General features: G+C 41.7%; 1 protein-coding gene across 1 annotated transcript in view; it reads left to right on the top strand.

The window, feature by feature from the left end:
* Window positions 1-23,455, top strand: part of brinp3a.1 (bone morphogenetic protein/retinoic acid inducible neural-specific 3a, tandem duplicate 1) — a 318,764-nt gene that overhangs the window by 32,617 nt on the left and 262,692 nt on the right. The window lies entirely within an intron of this gene.

Raw genomic sequence — 23,455 nt, 5'->3', positions numbered from 1 at the left:
ATTGATTATTCATAAATTGTGATATTCTGAAGTTAATTCCAGTTTTCCCATTAAAATCACATTATGTTTCTCTTCACTTTTGCCTCCAGCTGCCTCCATTCCGATATTTATAATGTTTTTTGTTTACATTTTAAAGGGTCTATAGGTTTCATATTTGTAGTGTTGTACTTTGTTAGTGAAAGTGGAAACATAATGGTTAATTATCTTTGTTGACGTATATGTATTGCTTATTGTCCCATCTCTAATACATTTTAAAAAGTATTCTTCACATCACCGGTTCTGTATGGTACAAAAGATACTGAATGTGTTAATACGAGGTGCGTGAATTGTATATTGAAGTGTAGTGTACAAGATGTAATCAAGAAAGTTTAATTAAAGGGTGAGAATTGGAATCAGAAAACTCATTAAGTCTTTAGTATTTGTAGCGAACACGTGCGTCAGAGCAGTTCGTGCATTAAACTAAGGTCAAGTTTTATATTTGTGTTTATCTATTTCAGGTAGACACCCTCACTACTCCATGTACTGAGTTATAAAAAGAGGAAAATATAAAAGAACTCAAGATGTTCGATATCACCTTTGTGTTTCTAAAGGTGCACTGTGTAACTTTTGTGGTGGACGATCTGATGGTCACGTGGTAAATGGTCAAATGGTACAGGGAACGCACGGAGGTTCTTGTAGAGGTGGAAATGCAAGAAACAGCAAAATAAAAGCGAAAAAATGCATAACACACTCACATGGCGGATGTCCAAAAGCTTTTTCTTTAGATTTTTAAATAACGTTTCAGGAAAAAAAGCCTTCGTCAGATCATTTTTCCTGCTTTGGACCACAGTATGCATGTGGTCTGTGGTCCAAAGCAAGAAAAATGACATTTTTATTTAGCGCTTTTCCACCTTTCCACCAGGAACCACTCAGAAATTCACACACATACTCATACAGCAGTGGAGCTAGGGTGTTTTTTTTTAATTTTTTTTTAGATTCTCTAGCATTTGGTTCAAAATCCGGCCAGAATACTTGGGTCCAAATTTGATGCAAATGAATTCATATTTAGTGGTTTCTCAAGACTCAAGACTCTATACCAGGGGTGTCAAACTCATTTTGGTCCGGGGGCCGTATCCAACCTACTTTGATCCCAAAGGGGCCGGATCAGAAAACTCATGTCATATAAACCCCCAAAAATAACAATAAGTTCAAATATTTGTGCAGAGAAACACAAATCTATTATAGAAATCTTTTTTAATTGATGAACTCTTTCTTTTACAAAATATTATATCATGAACAACCTGAAACTTTAAGAAAAATGCAATTTCAACACAATGTTTTAACATTAACTTGTGTGCAAACAGGAATAAGTCAATTTTTCTTGTAAAATCCTGCACTCGGCTCCACTTTTCTCATGTTGGACATTTTGTTGATGAGGGTGTCACGGTCAACAGTCAAAACGATCGTCCTTTAAGAGCGTTTGGAAAGAGACAAGTCTTCATTTGTGCTGCTCTGGTGGGAGGGGCCACGCACAGAGACGCTGGAGATGCTGCTACGCTAAGCAACGCAGAAAATTACCAATATTTTAATCGAAAATATAATTTAAATATTTTAGTAGAAAATCTGCCGAGGGCCAGATTAAAGGTCTTGGAGGGCCGGATCTAGCCCCCGGGCCTTATGTTTGACACCTGTGCTCTATATTATAACATAACGAAGCAAATTAATAAGGTGTATTCGAGTAATTTGTCATTTTATTTTGCCAACACAAACTGAAACTTGCATAAAAATTACTTATGCAACTTCATGCAGCTTCCCTTTTCTCCTTTTTCTTCTAAATCTTTTCCTAAAGCCTCTTTTGGATGTTAAAACCTAAGGCAGGGTTGTAATCGAGGTTATCTGAAACTCAATTTTTTTTTTTTTACCATGCTTTGAGGGACCGCCCTAGTGTACGCAGACACTGGGGTCAAGGTAGGTAAAATGTCTTGCCCAAGGACACAATGACGGCATTCATCGGTGGGAACTGAAATTGCACTGCCAACCTGTAGGTCAATGGTTCTGACTGCTCGGCCATTGATGTTTATGTCGAGATTCAGGATTCGAACGACCAAAATTGAGATCAGTGGGCAAACGCTCTACCAGCGTAAAACTACTCCCGTCCAATTCCTGCTTGTCTCCATGGAGATGTCATTGGTTTGTCTGGAATATTCCACGGTGTGGCATTAAACATATCCATCTAGTAGTGTTGTAGTTGAAACCAAGACCTGTCCAAGACCACAGGGTCACGAGACAAGGACAAGACCGAGACTTTTAAAGGTCGAGATCATACAAGACCAAGACCACATCGAGACCAAATCAAGACCACCTTTGTAATTTTCTACATTTATTTGTATTTTAAAGTTATTTTGGTACATATGTCTCTTTTACAAATCTATCTCCATTTGATCTGATTAATGTTAATTTAGGAGTAAAATAAGCCTAAGAACTGAGACACTCTGCTCCGTTTTTTGGACCCTCACCCACAGTTTGAGGTCCCCTTCTTTAAGTGAACTTCCACTGGCACTTTACAGAAAACTGCTTTAAAGTGAAGAACGTGGGTAGGATTTTTAAACCTGTTTTTTCAAGTTCTTAACTGGACTCACTTTCTTTCGAGACCAAGCCCAGACTCGAGTACAACTCTACTGTATAGCATTTATTCATTTATTTGTCATTTCTATTGCTCAAAAATACACAAATTCCTTCTGTGAAAAGGGGCGCCTCTCCACAGATCTGACCTGTAATGTAGTGTAGTGTTGTAACCTGCTCATCTCATTAAAGATTTAGATTTAATTTGTACTGTGGAACATTCTAGACGAAGCAATAACATCTCAAACGACCCTCCAGTCCTTTACGAAAACTGCGATTTCATCAAATTATCGTAAATGAATCCAAATTCTCGCCTCGTCTCGTTCTCGTGGACCCATCTCGTGTCTCGTCTCGTGAAAATTCCCAAATTTTGACGACGTGAGCCCTACAGTCCTTCGATTTCAATGTCACATTATTATTGTTCAGCATTATTATTCTCCCAATAAACTTTGCAAAGCAGCTGTCGGCGCTTGACAAATGAGTATTTAAAATCGTACTGTGAGCGTATGCTACCTCCGAGGCTCTTTCGCTTTAATTCCCAAACGCTATTATTCTCGCTCAGTCGTATGCCGGTCAGGTACATTACGGGATTGTATTTTAGCTCCCCGTCTCTTTATGGCTGTATCGTTCACAATGCTTATTCCGGCCCATTTGGTAATGTCTTTTAAATGTGCTTCTCGATTTGAACGAAAATGACCCCGAGTCGCTACAACAAAATCAAAACGACAACGCCATTACCTAAATAGAAGCCCAGGTGTTTTAGTTTCTTTATCGCAACCGTGAGGATTACCACGGCAACGGATCGCGGAGTAATTGAGCGTTGTGGGTAGTTTTGTTTCGGTTTGAAGGGCGCATATTTCACGTTTTCTGAGCTCTGTTATAATGTCGTTTCCTCGTCAAGAACATACCTGGAGTTGCGTTTCGTTTCATTCGCGTGTTTAAAGGTGCGTTGTATAATTTTTCTAGTGGAGGTACAAATTATGCTCAATAATACACCACTAGAAAGAGTCTTTCAAAATAAATTTTTAGGAATAACCATAGATCATAATTTAAACTGGAAATCACACATAAATACAATTAGGAACAAACTATCCAAAGTGATCGCAATTATATATAAATATAGATATACCCTAGATAAAAACAGTCTTTTTTATTATATATAACTCGCTGGTAATGCCCTACATAACCTACGGTATTGAGATTTGGGGCAATACATATAAGACGAATACAAAGCCAATCTTTACCCTGCAAAAAAAGGCAATAAGAGCAATCACATTATCAACTTATAACGAACCAACCAATGCATTATTTATAAACCTTCAAACGCTGAAATTTTATGATTTAGTCGACCTGTACACTCTTAAAATCATGTTCAAAGTAAACGAAATCGTTACAGAACATGTTCAAAATCCGAAAGAGCCGATATGAGCTCAGAGGCACGACCATGTTTATTAAAAAGAAAATCAGAACAAACATTATGAAATTTTGTAAATCTGTTAAAGGGGTGGAGCTCTGGAACAACTGTACAGAAAACCTAAAATTGTGCACCACTTTCTTTCACTTCATAAAGAAGTTTAAATGTTTAACTCTGGACAGATACATGAAATATGAGACTTAGTTTGTGCTGTAGAACTTTGTTGTTCTGTTACTGATTAGCTTGTTTCTTCCTGCTGTATTTATGAAGATGAACTGGTGTCAAGATGAAGCTCTGACAAAGGAATAAAGGGTAAAGGCATAATAAGCTTAAGCTTCAGCCTGCACCTTTTCGGTAAATATGACTGTTTATGAATTAATGTCAAAATATACCTGTGACCGAAATAAATAAACTGAAATGAAATGAAATGAGGGTCAAGTCAGAATGCTTTTTTAGTTATTTTTCAGCTTTAAAATCACCCATAATTGAATAAAAAATTAAGGTTGCGCTGTTTAATGTCATACTGTGGAACATTTCAAGCAGAGCAATCAGATTTCCGTAGAAACAAGAAGGTAACCGAACCCCTAACCGAAAAATTACACAGTGCATCTTTATCGGTCCTGATCTCAAACGGGAAACACTGTGTTCCAATTGTGATGTCATGTGGTAATACAGGAAGTGCTCCACTGTGTTTTTAAACTGCATACACCTCCACTAGATTTATTTTTATGATTTCAGACCTGGAATTGTCAATCTCTTTACTAAACTATAAGCAGAGGTGGAATTTAGCAAAGTACAAACGTAAAAATACAATAGTTCAGTAAAATTTGTAGGTATTTGTACTTTTGCTTAAAGGTGCATTGTGTAACTTTTCTAATGAAGGGTCAATCAAATGCTTTTTCTCCATGGAGATGTTATAACTTTGTCTGGAATCTTTCGCAGTGTGGTATTAAACCTTTCTATCTTAATGGAGACCAAACCAGACCCTGTTACAGGTCAGATCTGTGGAGAGTCGACTCCGCTCTGTCAGAATCCCTATTTTTTTTAGGTATTTTTCAGCTTTACAGTCACCCATAATTGAATAAAAAATGTAAGTAGTGCTGTTTAATGTGTTAATGTCTCAAATAAATAAATAAATAAAATAAATAAATAAATAAATAAATATTCCAAGCAAAGCAATCAGATTTCCTTAAAAACATGAAGGTGACTGAACCCCTAAACGAAAAGTTACACAGTGCAGCTTTATCAGTTCCAATCTCAAACAGGAAACACTCTTTTCCACCTTGTGATGTCATGTGGTAATACAGGAAGTGCTCCACTGTGTTTTTAAACTGCCATACACACTTCACAAGAATTATTTTTATGATTTCAGACCTGGAATCTCTCTCCAATCTCTACTGAACTAAAAGCAGTGGTGTAATTTAGCAAAGTACAAACGTAAAAATACAATAGTTATGTACAATTTTTCGGTATATGTAAATTTTTCTTTTTTCCGTTAATGAATGCAAAAATTGGAATTGAAACAAGAGATCTTAAATACAAAATTTAAATTCCATGGTCATATGATTGAACTGTTCTAACCCTCTCCATCCCGCTCTATTCCAAAAGCGAAGTTCACAAGGGGTTTGTCACTGAGCTGTCCTCTCAGGAGCTCCTTGAATTTGCCCGTTGTTCCAGACTGTGAGACACAGTCAGGAGGATTCAACACATGGAGCATCCTAATGGTCAGAGTGAGACGTGACCTTTCCATGGCAGCGCTGGGCAGGGTCACATCAGGAAACACGTATGTAGCTCGCAGTGCATTATAACGCTGAAGTTTCCGTGTGGGCTGGTATCTTCCCAGAGCTTCTTTACTTAAAGGTAACTTTTCAGGTGGAGGGTCCATCAATGCTTTTCTCCATGGAGATGTTCTTGCTTTGTCTGGGGATAAAGCATTAACATGTGATAGGTAGGTATGATTTTACTTTACTTTTCAGCATTTTTGGTTCAGACTAGACAGAAGTTCAAAAGCTTTAAAGTTTCGAAATTCAAGTTGAGAAATTCAGATCGAAAAAAAAAAAAAAAAAAATCATTCCGAGACTGAGACTGAGACTGGGACTGGGACTGGGACTGGGACTGAAATCGGGAGCGAGATCAGAAGTGAGATCAGGAGTGAGATCAGGAGTGAGATCAGGAGTGAGATCAGGAGTGAGATCAGGAGTGAGATCAGGAGTGAGACTGGGACCAGGCCGGGACTGAGACCGGGACTGAGACCAGGACTGAGACCGGGACCAGCCTGGGACTGAGACTGGGACAGACTGGGACCAGGCCGGGACAGAGACCGGGACAGAGACCGGGACTGAGACCGGGACCAGACTGGTACTGAGACTGAGACCAGACCGGTACTGAGATCAGGACTGAGACCGGGACTGAGACCGGGACTGAGACCGGGACTGAGGCCAGGACTGAGGCCGGGACCGAGACCGGGACTGAGACCGGGACCAGACTGGTACTGAGACTGAGACCAGACCGGTACTGAGATCAGGACTGAGACCGGGACTGAGACCGGGACTGAGGCCAGGACTGAGGCCGGGACCGAGACCGGGACCGAGATTGGGACCGAGACCAGACCGGTACTGAGATCAGGAGTGAGACTGGGACTGAGACCGGGACTGAGGCCGGGACCGAGACCAGACCGGGACTGAGACTGAATGATACACAGATAATTTAAAAAAATACTTACACTTGGTTGTTCATGGTGTGCGAGGATGTTGAACGTCTTCTGCTTTTTGGCCTCTATGAGCACGGCGCCCCCTGGTGTTGGCAAGTTCCCATAGTAACAGAATGGTGCGGTGAACTTTGACCTGAATGTTTTCTAATGTTTTGAATTTTGTCCATCTGAATTAAAGATGCTGAAAAGTAATGTAAAATCATACCCACCTATTACATGTTTTAATGCTTTTTTAACTTGAAAACTACCACTTCAACATTTTGAACTTTGGAGATATAGACAGATTTATAATAAAGAGTTATTCAAACATGCGTAAATGAAACAAAACACAACTCCAGGTATATTTTTGATGAAGTCACCACATTCAGACATGACTAAAACCTAACGGGAGTCCATTTTGCGTAATATATAGGACCCTTAAAGTGCTTCGAGTGTTAGAACGGCGAAGGCACAAAAGAAAAGATAAAACTAGTGAGATGAGGCGTGATGGTGGACTTATGGCCCGTGAAGATGGAGACTGGGGGAGCTGACATTTTGACTAATAGGCTCGCACACAGACGGAGGAGAGAAAGAGGAATCGACCGAGCAGACATTCTCGAGTTCACGACAAGAGCTTGGATGAGAGGGTGCATAACTTAAGGTAAAGTTGAAATAGGCGCTGGACATGTTGGAGAACGTAATGTAACAAAAGTGCGGTGTCAGGTGGAGGGCAGGGGTCTGTGTGAGGCCAGGAGAGAAAGAAACTGAAGCTGTTGGATTTGGTTACGCAGCTTGTTCTATTAACCTCATGGCGTTCAACAGAAAACAGCTACATATTTGAGGTTGAATAATGGCACCGCTGTGGACAGTTTCCAATGTGAACAGAATGAAATCGAGGATAAACCGGGACATTTCCTAGACCAGTGGTTTCCAAAGCGAAGTGTGGGATCCTTGGGGGCCCTAAAGGTTGTCCACACAATAAATGAGAAAGAAAATTCAGTTTTAAGGCAAGGCAAGTTTATTTGTACAGGACAATCTGTACACAAAGTAATTCAAACTGCTTTACAGAATAAGAAATATGTTAAAATCACAATAGAAACAAATCAAAACATAAATAATCATCATAAAATTAAAAAGAGAGAGACATTAAATTAGAGAGAAGAGTGCAGATTGAAAACCTTTCAGTCATATGCAACTAAACAAACGGTTTTGAGCCAGGATTTAAACAGAGTCAAAGTAGAGTCTGTCTCACGTGTTCAGGAAGACCGTTCCAAGTTTTAGCCCCATGAATCTGAAACTCTGTCTTCCCCGTGTTTATCGTCCTGACTCTGGGCACCAGCAGGAGGCCGGTCCCTGAGGTCCTCAGAGTGTGAGATGGTTCACATGGCACTAACATGCCACAGATATACTTAAGTGGGACCTACATTTCCCATGATTCCCATGTAGTTCCCAGGGATTCATGTAGTTTGTATTATAACAACTCTTCTTTAGGCTGAGCACAAGCGCTGTGATAGTTTGATCCACAAAGACTACATGGACAACTGATTAAAAGAGTTGGAACAGCTCATGTTTGGCACAGAAATGTCTGCATATGAGTCTCATGTAATTGTTTATCGTCACAGTAAATGAAAAAAAAAAAAAAAAAAAAGGGGGGGGGGGTTGCAAATTAAAATGATCAATGTTTATTATCAGTGTTTTGTTTTCTGTTTTTTGTCTTTTCTTTTTTTTTTTTTTGAGAGAGAGACAGAAATGCTCTGTTCAATTTCATTTCTCTCCAGCCACTAGGTCAGGAATCAGAATACACTAGACCATGCATGTCCAAACTACGACCTGTGGGCCAATTGCGGCCCTCAGACAAATTTGTCTCGGCCCTCAGGCTTCCAGGTGAATTGGCCCAAATTACCTTCCATCATTTAAAAAATTTACTTCTTACTGCATTTTTTTTTTTTTTAAATCTACCTTGATAAAGTGAATATTTAATATTTAGTGTGTGGTTTTAAGGATCTTAGCATGAGCCATCAGTGTTTATTCAGGCTATTGGTGTTAAACATGCACATAGTTCAATTATTCACTGTACTGAGCACCAGTCTTCAGCCCGCGATCGGCCCTCTGCTTTGTCTGTGTTTAGATATGTGGCCCTTGATGAACAAAGTTTCGACACCCCTGCACTAGACAGTTTGACAAAACCCCGGAAGTGCGAGTCCAGGGCACCAGCCAATCAGCGAAGAGCCATACAGTCTGTGTTGGCAACGATTCCCGAGATCGAGGATTTAAAGCCGGAACAAAGAGAATGTTTGGTTGAATTTCATCAAGGGGAAAGACGTTATTGCCCTTCTTCCTGCGGGATTTGGAAAAAGCTTAATATACCAGTTAGCCCCGTTAGTGGCACATTACATACATCACGACCAAATAGCAGCAATTAAAAAAAGTATTAAAAAAGTACCCGCCTACCATCGAGCGAGGTCAAACTGTTTCTATGAAGTGAAATCGGCTGACGAATCAGGCTACGAAATAAATGCATAATGTAACTAAAAAATAATCATTTGAATTATTTTGATTTCAATATTGACCAAAATAAATGTGATAATGATTTTTTTTGTATAATCGAGCAGATTCCTAGTTCAGATCCGTGTCAGGACATCAACTCTGAGCCGAGCAGAGAATGAAGCTGGACCCAGACTAAGGCTACGTTCAGACTGCAGCCTGAAGTGACCCAAATCCGATTTTTTGGCCTCTATGTGACCTGTATCTGATCTTTTAATGACAGTCTGAACCACACAGATCTGATTTTTTTCAAATGTGACCCAGGCCACTTGGATATGTGCTCCTGAAACCGATACATATCTGATCTTTTGACATGTGACTTCAGTCTGAACGGCCAAAGCGCATTCATCTGACCTACATGTTACCAACAAGACACAAACGTCACAATTCTGCGCTGAAGTAGGCGAAAATTGTTAATGAACTCTGTGTCACTGAAGCGAAGCACATCGCCACTCACCACTCTTGGCTCCGTCTCCGCATCCACACGTTCCTTTCAACGAACGTCGCTGCCGCTGCCCCACAAAACACCACGACCAAAAACCTCGTCCTTCTCCTTCTCAATCTCCTCCTTAAAACAAGTAAGTTGTTCATGTTCTGGCTCCGGTACGAGAGGAACTTTAAAATCTCCAGGTGCTCGATGCTGCGTCCATGTTTGGACAACTTCCGTAAACACAGAACACGCTCGCTGCGGTTGACGTCATCGTGTCTCCAGTGCTCATGCGGGACACTTTCGGGCCGTTTAATGTTCACACAGGAGTCACATACAAGTCGCATTTAATTGGAAATGTGAACGACCTCGCAAAAACATCGGATTTAACAAAAAAATCAGAATTGAGCGTTAAGCCCTGCAGTCTGAACGTAGCCTAAGCGTCACATTCACACTTTTGATCCTAGTATGGTCCTGATGTAGACTTTAGACTTGGGTTGGTTCTCCTTTAGTCCTGGCGTACTAACATCCCTGAAAAGTACTTTTAAAATCTATCCCTGTGGCTGCAGTTCCTTTTTTAATTTGGATAACCTCAATCGTCGTCTCAGATTTATCACAGTCCTGTAACATTGGAAAAATATCAAATGTCCAAAACGGATTCCAAGATTCCAACACTCAATTTAGTAAAAAGTTCTTGCATATTACATTTTTTTTTTTTTTCTTCTTCTTTAATCACGCCCCAAATGAATCACGACTGTTATGCTAAGTCATACACAAATTATGCATGGCAAGTTGCTCTAACCTTCAAAGTGTCATTTAATTTCAATACACACACATGATTGATGAATATTGACGCCGGGTCTGAGAATAATTTATTACCACATCGACTCCATAAATCAGACCAAACACACTCCACTCCTCTCTAGCCCTCGCTCACTCTATCCCTTCCTCTCTCCCCCTCTTTTTTTCTTTCTCTCATTCTTTCATTTTTTCTGTCTCCCTCTTTCCCAGCCTTTCTCTCTGTCGCACTCCCTCCATCTCTCTGTATCCCTCTTTTTCTCTTTCCCTCCCCATCTCTTTCTCTCCCTTTTTCTTGCCCTCTCCCTCTCTCCTTTTCCTCCTCCCTCTCCTTTTTCCCCTCCCTTTCTCTCTCTGTCTCTCTCCCTCCCTCTCTTTCCCCTCCTCTCTCTCTCTGTCCCTCTCTCCTCCTCTCTCTCTTTCTCTCCCTCTCTTCCTCTTTCCCTCCCTCTCTCTCGCTCTGTCTCTACCTCTGTCTTTCGCTCTCTGTCTCTCTCTCCCTCCATCTCTTTATCCCTCCTTCTCCCTCTTGCACTCCCTCTCACGCTCTGTCTCTTCTCTCTCCATCTCTTCATCACTCCCTCCCTCCCTCCCTCTGTTTCTGTCTATCTCCCTTCCTCTGTCTCCCTCAGTCTCTCACTTCTTCTCTCATTCTCTTTGTCCCTCCAGCCCTCCTTCTCATCTCTCTCTCCTCCTCTTCCTCCCTCTCTCTCCCTCCCTCTCTCCTTCTCCCTCCCTTTCTATCTCTGTCTCTCCCCTCTTTCTCTCTCTCTCTCCTCTTTCCCTCCTTCTCCCTCTCTCCCTTAATCGCCCTCCTCTCTCCCCCCTCTGTCTCTCTCTTTCTTTTTTCTCCCATTTGCTCTCTCTCCCTCCCTTTCTCTCTCCATGTTTCTCTCCCTCCCTCCCTCCCTGACGCTCTCTCTCTCTCCCTCTTTCCCCCCTTCCACCCTCTCTGTCTCCCTCCATCTCTCGCTTCTTCTCTCACTCTTTCTCCCTCCAATGCTCCCTCTCATCTCTCTCTCCCTCTCTTCATTCCTCTCCCTCTTTTCCTCCTCTCTCTCTCTCTCTCCCTCCCCCTCTCTCTCTCTCTCTCTCTTTCACTCCCTTTCTCTCTCTCGCCCTCTCTTTCCCCCTCTCACTCCCTCCTCAACCCCTCCCCCACTCTCTCTCACTCATTCTTTCCCTTCCTTTCTCTCTCTCTCTTTCTTTCCCTCCATCTCTCTATCCCTCCTTCTCCCTCTCTTTCTCTCTCCCTCTTTCTCACTCTCCCTCCCTTCCTCTCCCTCCTTCCATCCCTCCCTCTCCATCTCCCTCTTTCTCTCCCTTCCTCCCTCTCTGTCTCTCCCTTTCTCGCTCCCTCTCGTTCCTCCTCCCTCACTCCCTCCCTCATTTCCTTGCTCTCTCTCTCTCTACCCCTCCCTCCCTCCTTCTCCATCTCTTTCTCTCCCTTCCTCCCTCTCTGTCTCTCCCTCCCTCTCCCTTTCTCGGTCCTTCTCTTCCTCCATCCCTCTCACTCCCTCTCGTTCCTCCTCCCTCACTCACTCCCTCATTTCCTTGCTCTCTCTCTCTCTCTACCCTCCCTCCCTCCTTCTCCATCTCTTTCTCTCCCTTCCTCCCTCCCTTCCTCTCCCTCCATCCATCCCTCCCTCTCCATCTCCCTCTTTCTCTCCCTTCCTCCCTCTCTGTCTCTCCCTTTCTCGCTCCCTCTCGTTCCTCCTCCCTCCCTCCCTCATTTCCTTGCTCTCTCTCTCTCTCTACCCCTCCCTCCCTCCTTCTCCATCTCTTTCTCTCCCTTCCTCCCTCTCTGTCTCTCCCTCCCTCTCCCTTTCTCGGTCCTCTTCCTCCATCCCTCTCGCTCCCTCTCGTTCCTCCTCCCTCACTCCCTCCCTCATTTCCTTGCTCTCTCTCTCTCTCTACCCCTCCCTCCTTCTCCATCTCTTTCTCTCCCTTCCTCCCTCCCTTCCTCTCCCTCCTTCCATCCCTCCCTCTCCATCTCCCTCTTTCTCTCCCTTCCTCCCTCTCTGTCTCTCCCTTTCTTGCTCCCTCTCTTCCTCCATCCCTCTCGCTCCCTCTCGTTCCTCCTCCCTCACTCCCTCCCTCATTTCCTTGCTCTCTCTCTCTCTACCCCTCCTCCCTCCTTCTCCATCTCTTTCTCTCCCTTCCTCCCTCTCTGTCTCTCCCTTTCTCGCTCCCTCTCATTCCTCCTCCCTCCCTCCCTCATTTCCTTGCTCTCCCTCTCTCTACCCCTCCCTCCCTCCCTCCTTCTCCATCTCTCTCTCCCTTCCTCTCCCTCCTTCCATCCTCCCTCTCCATCTCCCTCTTTCTCCCTTCCTCCCTCTCTGTCTCTCCCTTTCTCGCTCCTCTCATTCCTCCTCCTCCCTCCCTCATTTCCTTGCTCTCTCTCGCTCTACCCCTCCCTCCCTCCTTCTCCATCTCTTTCTCTCCCTTCCTCCCTTTCTGTCTCCCCCTCCCTCTCCCTTTCTCGGTCCTTCTCTCCCTCCATCCCTCTCGCTCCCTCTCGTTCCTCCTCCCTCACTTCCTCCCTCATTTCCTTGCTCTCTCTCTCTCTCTACCCCTCCCTCCCTCCTTCTCCATCTCTTTCTCTCCCTCCTTCCATCCCTCCCTCTCCATCTCCCTCTTTCTCTCCCTTCCTCCCTCTCTGTCTCTCCCTTTCTTGCTCCCTCTCTCCCTCCATCCCTCTCGCTCCCTCTCATTCCTCCTCCCTCCCTCATTTCCTTGCTCTCCCTCTCTCTACCCCTCCCTTCCTCCTTCTCCATCTCTTTCTCTCCCTTCCTCTCCCTCCTTCCATCCCTCCCTCTCCATCTCCCTCTTTCTCTCCCTTCCTCCCTCTCTGTCTCTCCCTTTCTCGCTCCCTCTCTTCCTCCATCCCTCTCGCTCCCTCTAGTTCCTCCTCTCTCCCTCCCTCCCTCATTTCCTTGCTCTCTCTCTCTCTACCCCTCCCTCCCTCCTTCTCCATCTCTTTCTCTCCCTTCCTCTCCCTTTCTCGGTCCTTCTCTTCCTCCATCCCTCTCGCTCCCTCTCGTTCCTCCTCCCTCACTCCCTCCCTCATTTCCTTGCTCTCTCTCTCTCTCTCTACCCCTCCCTCCCTCCTTCTCCATCTCTTTCTCTCCCTTCCTCCCTCCCTTCCTCTCCCTCCTTCCATCCCTCCCTCTCCATCTCCTCTCTTTCCTTCTCCCTCTCTGTCTCTCCCTTTCTCGCTCTTCTCTTCTCCTCCCTCTCCCCTCCTCCTCTCTCTCCTCTCTCCCTCCCTCCCTCCCTCTCCCTCCCTCCCTCCCTCCCTCCGTCTCTCTCCGTGTGTGCCATATCAGATTGGTGCGTGGCCTACATACTGTATTTGATTACACTGGCGCAGGACTTTGAAGTGAGAAAATGATTTGGTGCGATGGCGCCGTGGAGCCAATTTGGGATCAGTACCAGGGATTGGACTCGCAGTGTTGAGCCGCGAGACCGTTTGAAGTCCACAAATTTGACCAAGTTGCGAAAATGTGTGGTTGTGAAAATTGGAAAAAAAAAAAAAAAGAGAAAAAGTTATTCATTAACGGCAAAAACACGCTTAGTTTTACAGCAGTTTAAAAGTCCTGTAATACACAAAGTTGACTCTTGTGAGCTTTAAGTCGTGTTATAATGTTGTTTCCTTGTTAAATACAGACCTGGAGTTGTGTTTTGTTTCATTCACACTTTATTATTAGTCTAACTACATCTCCAAACTTCAAAATGCTCTGTTCCACCTTGTGATGTCATGAAGCGGACGTTTTCAAGTTAACAGCTTCTCTTTTATCTTTAGTTCAGTATAGTTTGGCAATTCCAGGGCTGAAATTATCCAAATGATTCTAGTGAAGGTGTATGGAGTTTAAAAAACACAGTGGAGCACTTCCTGGATCATCACATGACACATTCACAAGGTGGAACAGAGTGTTTTCAGTCTGAGAGAAGAGCTCAGCCTAAATATGCATATGGGTGTTTCGATGAGGATCATATCAGAAATTATAGTAATTAGTAGAGGTGTAATGGTACAAAAATCATGGTTCATTGGGTTTGAGGTCATGGTATGGGAACAAAATTGAAAACCATTTGCTTTTTGTTTATTTGTGTTTCTTATTAAACCAACAATTTGTTTTAACATTATACAAACAGGAAAATAAAATAAATGCGAAGTGCTGCTTGGTAATACTAATAAGTTAAATAAAATATTCTCAAATAAGCAACCAGTGTATGAAATATTACAGAAAATAAATTCCTTGTAAACAATAGACAAAACTTTTCAAAAAGTAGAGCGCCGCACTTACAGTTCCATAATGAAATTTTACTCTAATCTTCATATTTTCGTTTCTCCACATTGTCTGCAGTAGGTGCAGATCTGCTGCAGTCACAATGTTCCAAGAGGTTGAAAATACACTTCCACTAAGGTTGTGCAAAAACTGAATTTTGATTGCAATTTCGATTTGTGTGTCAAACAATGTCCTACTCGTAATTGAGTTGAAATGATTTGAGGACAGCGGCGTGATGACTATAGTTTTTGGGGATTCACGTGGTTTGGATTCTTGCCTTCCATGTAGCTGCACATGTAGTGGCCAAATGTAAACACATACAAATTGCGCAAATTCACTCGTGCACAGCCCTGCACCAAACCGAAAGTCCCATACAGAAACAGTTTGGCATGATTATATGGACCGTTACACCCCTAGTAATAAGGCCCTTAAAAAAAGTTTCACAATATTGAATTTTTAAATTTTTTTTCAAGTTACCCTTAAATGAAGACTAAAGGAACCAGACCATAATTAAGATTCTACATCACAAATGGATTTCCGAAGTCTAGAAGTGTGTTTGTTGGTCAAAAGTAAGTTAAAGAGGCAGTATTTTAATTCTGTGGGGTGTTAACTGCGAACACATAACATATTTAGATCACTGTGTTACCTTCTATTGTTTTGAAATGACAAAGTCCCCATTTTTTTTATTTTGTTTGTTTGTTTGTTTCTTTTCTTTCTAATGATGCTACTGCACATCGCATCAGGTTTGTGAAGTTGTCGCGTATTGTTTTGTATCATGTTTTTGTATATTTATGAAGAATTGTCGTGTGGGAGGTGATGTAGACTTGTGGGCGGAGCATCGTACAGACAGAATCGTACAGCTTAATGTAAAGAGAGTCCGAATAGGGCCTGAGAGAGATCGCTAGATTACGCAAACATGTAAAAATGACATGTAAAAGCTCTTCAGGCATGTTTTTTTTTTGGTCGATTTTTTATAACTCTCCCTCTTTTAAACCAGTTCTAATTTGAAATGGCTCCAAGTTTTCGTATAACAGGACAATAAATCAACTATAATACCGCTCGAAAACCAAAGTCTACTCTAGATCTCAACCTGTTTAAAATGGATTCTCCCTAATTGAGTGTAAACCTCTCTAAATACATCCCGTTCTGTGCGAATGCTCCGGCGCTTCGCTCAGCGGCACGTCGGAAAGACATCCGTCCTTCAGTCTGTCAGAGGTTGTAAGTGGCTGGAGGAAAAATGGCGGCGCAGCAGAGGCCCCCGCGGCGATGGCAGTGACGAGCGTTTCGGCGGCAGAAGAGGAAGGGCTTATGGTTTGTGACAGGAGCCATCAGTGCCTGGGGTCAGAGGTCAGATGAGAGCAAGAAGGGAAGCCAATATTAGAAAGAGCATCACCACGTGTAGAGTGACGTAAGATACTTTTAGGTGTAATGGTACAAATTATGCTTTTGTCTAAGAAATTAATTTAGGTTAAATAGTACCGTATTTTTTGGACTATACGTGGCTCCGGAGTATAAGTTGCAGCAGCCAAAAAATGCGTAATGATGAAGAAAAACCATACAAGTCGCATCAGACTATGAGTTGCACTTTTTGGGGGAAATTTATTTCATAAAATCAGAGACCAGGAACTGACATTTCATTTTGAAAGGCAAATTTTAGTAATAACAATAGAATAGAGAACAACAGACTGTCAATTAGTGATGTGATGGTCCGTATCGAGGCTTCGAAGCGTGTGCCGAGTAGGGAGGGGGTCTTTCGGTGATGCATGTATCGGGGCTTGTTTCATTTAGGGGAGGAGCTGAAAATGATGATGTCTGAAACCTCGCAGCTCAGCTGTACCACGTGACTGATTCAGGAAGTGGTTTGGATTTTGCGGCGATTTCCATTTTCAACATTTCCAAATCATAATTTTCCATACTGTAGGTATATAGATACACAGTACACTGCCATCACTACAGTGTACATGTTTTGCATACTTTATTTTGCTTATATTTGCTTTTTATTCACAGGCTTTCTGCAAAGTGCCACACACTTCAAATTCATGTATTTTTGTGTCCAGTGGATGTCTTGCTAGAGCAAATGAAGCTTCAAGAAGCTTTGCCAACCAACTGGATGAAAGGCTTCAATGCTCCATGAAGCTTCATCTGCCCATCACTACTGTAAATGTCACATATGAACAGTTCCTCAGATAAACTATAGCATAAACAACAGAACAGAACAAGTTTAACAAACTCTCCATCTCACTCCAAATCACTAAATCCATTGCATTCTTCATCCTCGGTGTCACTTCTGAGCAGCTCCGCGACCTCCGGAGGTAAACAGAGCGCCAATTCCTCTTCTGCACAGCTAAACAATTCTCCATAATTATACAAAAGCAGGACACAAAACAATAAACTACAACTTCACAAACCTGAGGCGATGTGCGGTAGTTTTATTAGTTGATTGTGTTTGTGTGTGAGACGGTGCTCTGAAGGGGGAGTAACTTAGCATGGAGAGCAAAAGGAGGGAGGAATCAGAACAACAAAGAAACTGAAACTAATCAAACATTTTAATACCTTGTTTTGCAAATATAGCATTTTCAAAATAATAAAACACTATGTAAATACGTTATAATTAAAGATGTATTCTGTAACTTCTCAGGTGGTCCGTCACCTCCTTGTTTCTATGGATATGACATTAAACAACTCTTAGATCTCACATTTATTCAATTACTGGTAGTCAAAAATACCCCAAAAAACAGGTAAAAAAAAAAAGATTTGGTTTGCTTACCATGATGATAGAAAGGTTTAATGCCACGCTGTGAAACATTCCAGACGAACAATAAAATCTCCATGGAGTGAAGCTTTTGATGAACCCTGCTCTGGAAAGGTTACACATTGCACCTTTAAGACAGTAAAAATCAGGTACAGTGCCTTTAAAATAGCTCAAATACACAAATTGCCCCTCTGCTCCGGAAACACGCTTTTAAAAAAAATTTTTGTACCTTTAAACTTTTGGAATAACCTGTTCAGAAGATTGATGGACACTTGAGCAGCTCTGGTTTTAAATGTCTCTTTTCCAAATCCAAATGTAAAAGTGACTGACGTCTGCGGTAGTTGAAGTAAATTTCACTTTTACTGAAATCACCGAAAACACGAGCGCTTTTGAACACAGCCGATGCATAAAAGTTATTCCTTGACTTGGACCTCTTCAAAAGGATCTGCGAAACCAAGAATTTTTCAATTTCCAGCTTTCTGTAATACTGAGATTTAAATGTTTTTATTATTATTTTTTCACAATTTACAGCATGAAGTAAAAGGTGTTTTCTTCAGCTGAAACTTTTGAAAAACTTGCTCAGGATGTTTAATGACACTTGACACTAAAAAACATAAGAAAAAAATAATATGGAAAGCGGTTGCATGCAATAAAATGTTTATTTCGATCTCCTCTACACATATTTTTTCTCTGAACATGAGCGTCACTCATTCATGTTGAGGAAATTTGATCAAATCGTGCTGAAAACGCAAATTTATCTTATGTTACCTTATCATGCAAATTTGTCTTTTTTATGTTTTTATTTTTTAGGATAAGCTTCACCAGATTCATGTTTCCTCAGCCTGATTAAAACATGTAACTCTAACATCGGCCACAATCAAGCTAGTTTTGTAAGGTGGACCCAAGCTGGACAGAGAATCGTAAAAAAGTCTTGTTATTGTCAAATTGTAACTTCTTGGGTTCTTTTTAAAGACAGTACAATACAGTAGAGTGTGTGTTAGGTTTATCTAAACATTGTAAACAAGAAGAAAGACAAGAGATTAATTCAGTTTTACTCGCGAGGAGAACGGGCAGAGAGTGGGCATCAAAACCAACAGTCTCCACACGTTCTGATGACTCAAGGCCGCTCTCCTCTTTTTATTTCATTAGGAGGCCCTAGTTACAGAATGATAATTCTCAAGGGGAAGGGGAAACCAGCAAAGACATAATAAGAAACTGATGAAGCTATGCATAGTATAAACACATAAAACATGATTAACAATCAGGAGGTGCCTTAGGTCAGACACCATCATAACTCTTGCATGTGTGACAGTGGAAGTTGGCTTCATGTGAGGAATCATCTCGAGGTTCTCTAGAGCGATAGGACACTGCACACAGTTGTCAAACACACAGAGGTTATTCAACAAGTGACAAGTGATTGGTACATTATAAATCAAAGAATTGTAGTACATAAATGGTTAACTCATAGGCCTAGAATATCACACAAGTATTTAGCAAATATGGGACAAATATGTGCTTCACCAGAGTCATGTTTCCTCAGCCTGATTAAAACATGTAACTCTAACATCGGCCACAATCAAGCAAGTTTTGTAAGGTGGACCCAAGCTGGACAGAGAATCGTAAAAAAGTCTTGTTATTGTCAAATTGTAACTTCTTGGGTTCTTTTTAAAGACAGTACAATACAGTAGAGTGTGTTTACCTTGTTGACATGTTTCAGCTGCTCGCTGCAAGCCGTCGTCAGAACTGTCCCTGGTGTTGGTGGTGACGTGTCGTATATCAGCTGTTGTTACTTCCTGTAGGCGTGGTCAGCCTGATGGACCTGGCAGGTCGCTCAGACTGACCACGCCTCCCGTCGCCCGATGTTCTCTGGAGGAGGGTGTCCCAGCAGCTGAAACATGTCAACAAGGTAAAAACTAGACCTGGGTATCAGCCGATACAATACAAACCTCGATACACAGGCCACGATACGATGCATATCTTGATACAGTGAGCTTTCGATTCGATACGATATATTTCAAATCGATTCGATACAATTGTATAAAAAGCAATGGCTAAATCAAGGCTGTGATAGTAAAAGTCTTTGTTAAACCACTTCTTGTGCAAATTTAACATGAAACACAAACATTTTAATCATCAAAACACATAAATGAGTTTCCTTCCTCTAAACAAACAACAAAACTGTATCGCTGTAACAAAATAATTTAGCAAAATATACCAAAAAATACTCTTAGCGATATATCGATACAGAAGGCCACGATATCAATACTGTATCATCACATTAAACGATACGATATATCGATATTTTGATATTTTTGCACACACCTAGTAAACACACTCTACTGTATTGTCTTTAAAAAGAACCCAAGAAGTTAAAGTATATAAGACGACAAAATGAACATCTTAGGTTGTCAAATTGTGTTTACAATTTGAGCGACCCCTCTCAGCCACATTTTTTTCAGTGTAGCTAACCTGCTATAGCCAGGCTGGCGCCACCTAGTGCTTCCTCTCAATTTCATTAAATTTTATTTAATCTCCGGCGATTAGGTCAGGGAATCGGAATACACTTGACAGTTTGCAAGAACACCGGAATTTGTAGACCTGCACAGGCCAATCAGAGAAGAGCTGTGAAGCCGGCAATTACTTGGACACCACTGAGCGTTCTGTTGCATTACATATGTCACAACCAAATAGCAGCGATTGGTAATTTTTTTTTTAAAAAGTACCCACCAATTCACTATCTACTGAAAGACTTTTGCTCCTCTCCCTGTAACTACTGCTGTGAGCTTCGTCATTTTGGTCCTAAAATGTTCGTATTGACCCTCTGTACATGATCTTGGCGTTTTATTTATTATTTTATTATTTATCTACATTGCCCGTAAATCAACATATGAACATTAGTAGAGTATTAGTCGAGGTCACTCGCGCTCACATTTGATTGACAGCGTTGCTGCGGTACTATGATACTCGTGAGCAAAACTCCTAACATGCAGTTCTACTCCAAATTCTCTCCTATAACTACTAGGATCAAGGAGTTTCATTTGACCACACTCATTTAGTCCACTTTTTTTTACATTCTACGATCGTGATGAGTCTATAAACACAACACCAACAAGCATGCTAATGAGAACTTTCTGGTTATTGGACAAAAAAATCTGTACTGGAGAAAATTGGGTACAGGGCTTTTAAACGTCTCTACTCCAAATCCAAATGTAAAAATGACTGACGTCTGTGGTGGTTGAAGTTCATTTCATTTTTATTGAAACCACTGAAAACACGAGTGCATTTGAACACAGCCGATGCATAAAACCCATTCCTTGACTTAAACCTCTTCAAAGGCATCCGCGAAACCAAGAATTCTTCAATTTCCTGCCCTTAAAAAACTGTAATTCTGAGCTGCCGGAGTGTGAACCTTTTTTTTCTTTTTTTTTCACAGCTTTGTAACCCTCGGCCACACAACCCCAACATCAGACGTAGTTTTGTGAATGCCCGTAATTGAAAGGAAGCGAAAAGAAAAAGAATGTTTTGATTTGGTTTTGTAGAGTTGTAGATGCGGTCAGAGCGTAGCTGGAGGCGGAGAGCAGAGGTGCAGAGGTGCAAAGGGGAACGGGATCAAATGTTTTCGACAGAATATGTATTAGAAAGGACAAAAAGAGCTGTATTTGGAGACAAGTTTACAAGTCGAGTGTTTTCACTTCGTCAGAGGAGTAGTGAGGGGAATGTATTAAGAAATATGTAGCACAATCATTAACAGGAATCATTTTCATAGGACTGACAGGATTTCAAATGGGACGAAGCACCTGAACTCCACCAAAAACATACTGCAAACTGAGCTGCTAAACTGGGCAGTGCTTGGAAGACTAAAGGGGAAAGTGAAGAAGAGGAGGGGCAGAGTCTCAGGGTATAAGGACCCATGTGATTTAGTGCTAGGCTTTTAACCAAATTAGATTAATCCAGGTTTTTAATAATTGAGATTTTGAAACAATATCTTAAATTATAGCATATGATAAGAATGAAAATGTAAAGAGCTCCCCCTGTTTATTTTTTGGCCATGTCGCCCTAGCCTGATTCGTCAGCTGGTTTCACTTCATGGAAACCACGGTTGGCAGGTACGTTTTTTAATTTAACCAATCGCTGGTATTTGGTCATGACGTATGTAATGCACCGTTAATGGGGCTAACTGGTGTATTAAGCTTTTCGCAAATCCCGTAGGGAATCGTTGCCAACACAGAATGTCTGTCTTCGTCTACGTCCATCTCAACCACTTTGTTTACTGTTGTGCTGTTCCACAAAAGGGACCCAGACAGGCGCTTAAGTTTGACGTTATGGCTTCACAGCTCTTCGCTGATTGGCCGGTGTGTGGTCTACAACTTCAAGGGTTCTTGCAAACCGTCTAGTGTATTCTGATTCCTTACCTAGTCGCTGAAGAGAAATGAAATTGAGCGGAGGCAAAATTGAAATTGAGTGTGATTGGTCTAACAAGTCTAACAACTACTACAACTGTTTCTCAGATATTTTTACGATGTGCATCTCACGGTACGATATGTATAGCAATATTTTATAGAGGCTAACAAAACTGAATATACTGCTTTTTCCTTTAAAGCACCTTGACCAGTCTTTGGTTCTGTCATAAACCAAAGAGTGTAGATTTAAAAGTGCTCAATATGTAATTTCATCATGTAAATTTGACTGAAACAGAGAAAAGGATTATGGTCTATTTAGTTCCTCCTTTTTTTTTAGCTGTTTAGCTGTGTAAATGCATTGTTTTATAATAGCAACAGTTAACTACACAGACCATGATTAATTTCAGTGCTGACAACATGAAGAAATATGTTTATGTGTACTTTAATTCTTGGGATTATGACAGTAATGATTCACACCAAAGTCTTGTCAAGGTATTTTAAAATCAAAACGTATCCTATCTATTAATTCTATTAGTTTCTCCAAAATAACGCAATAAATATCGTACCATGAAATGAATATTGTGGTGGTGAATGTTCCAAGTGTGATTTTTGTCTGCATTTCTGTCCCTGGAGTAAGATATGTGGGTGAAGTGCCTTGTCCAAGGACATAGCACCAGCATTAGTGACTGCGTCACCGCACAGTTACATGTGAAGTTTGGCGGTTCAGACCAGTATGTTCTCTAGGGCAAAACATGCGAAAACAGGCCAAATATTGCCAACAATCATCCTGCTTTGTGAATACGGCTTCAGTAAACCAGTGAGCGCTGTTAGCATCATATAAGGCGGAGTACCAAATAACGGAGGAGCTGATACTGTCGAACTATAACACGGACATCACCTTTAAAGACGAGAAGGACACAGGAGAGGACCAAAAACGAAAACATTCTGCGTGTCCCGGGAGTTGCTTTGGAGACGCCACTAAAACGTTTACTCTCGTATGTAGGCGACTGAAGGCAAAGGTGCGAGTTGTCCACGGAGTGATGGGCGTGAAATGTTTTCTTCTTCCTAGGGGGGCGTGACTGAAAATCACTGAAGCACTGGCTTAGAACGACTCATACAAAGTTGTTCTGTAGTGATTTGAGGGATAAATAAGTTACATAACACAACTGGATCTCTTGTGTGATAAATTTACTTTGTCTTAAGAAATTACTAGTCCATCACAGATAATTAGAAGATCATGAATTTTTCTATTTTTGACACTTTTTGTCCCTGAAAAAGCATAATATTCTCCCACCTTGCCTAGTGTGAATATGGTGCGTAAGTGTTGATGATAGAAGGGGCCAGTAGTGCAGATTGACAGCCTCAATTTCGCCAGTCTGTCCCGGGGCAGCTGTGGCTACAATCATATTTTCCCATCACCGACTGTGGAGTGAAAGAATACCACACGAAATTGCAAAGGGAATTTGATTTCCCGGAAAAGCGCTGTTTACGATCGAAGCTTGTTAGTCTATGCCCTTTAAGATCTTTATTTTATTGCGTAT

Source organism: Boleophthalmus pectinirostris, unplaced genomic scaffold, assembly GCF_026225935.1.
Source record: "Boleophthalmus pectinirostris isolate CB_2022bp ecotype Guang Dong unplaced genomic scaffold, ASM2622593v1 HiC_scaffold_7, whole genome shotgun sequence".
Taxonomy (NCBI): domain Eukaryota; kingdom Metazoa; phylum Chordata; class Actinopteri; order Gobiiformes; family Gobiidae; genus Boleophthalmus; species Boleophthalmus pectinirostris.
This window is presented reverse-complemented; position numbering and strand designations above follow the sequence as displayed.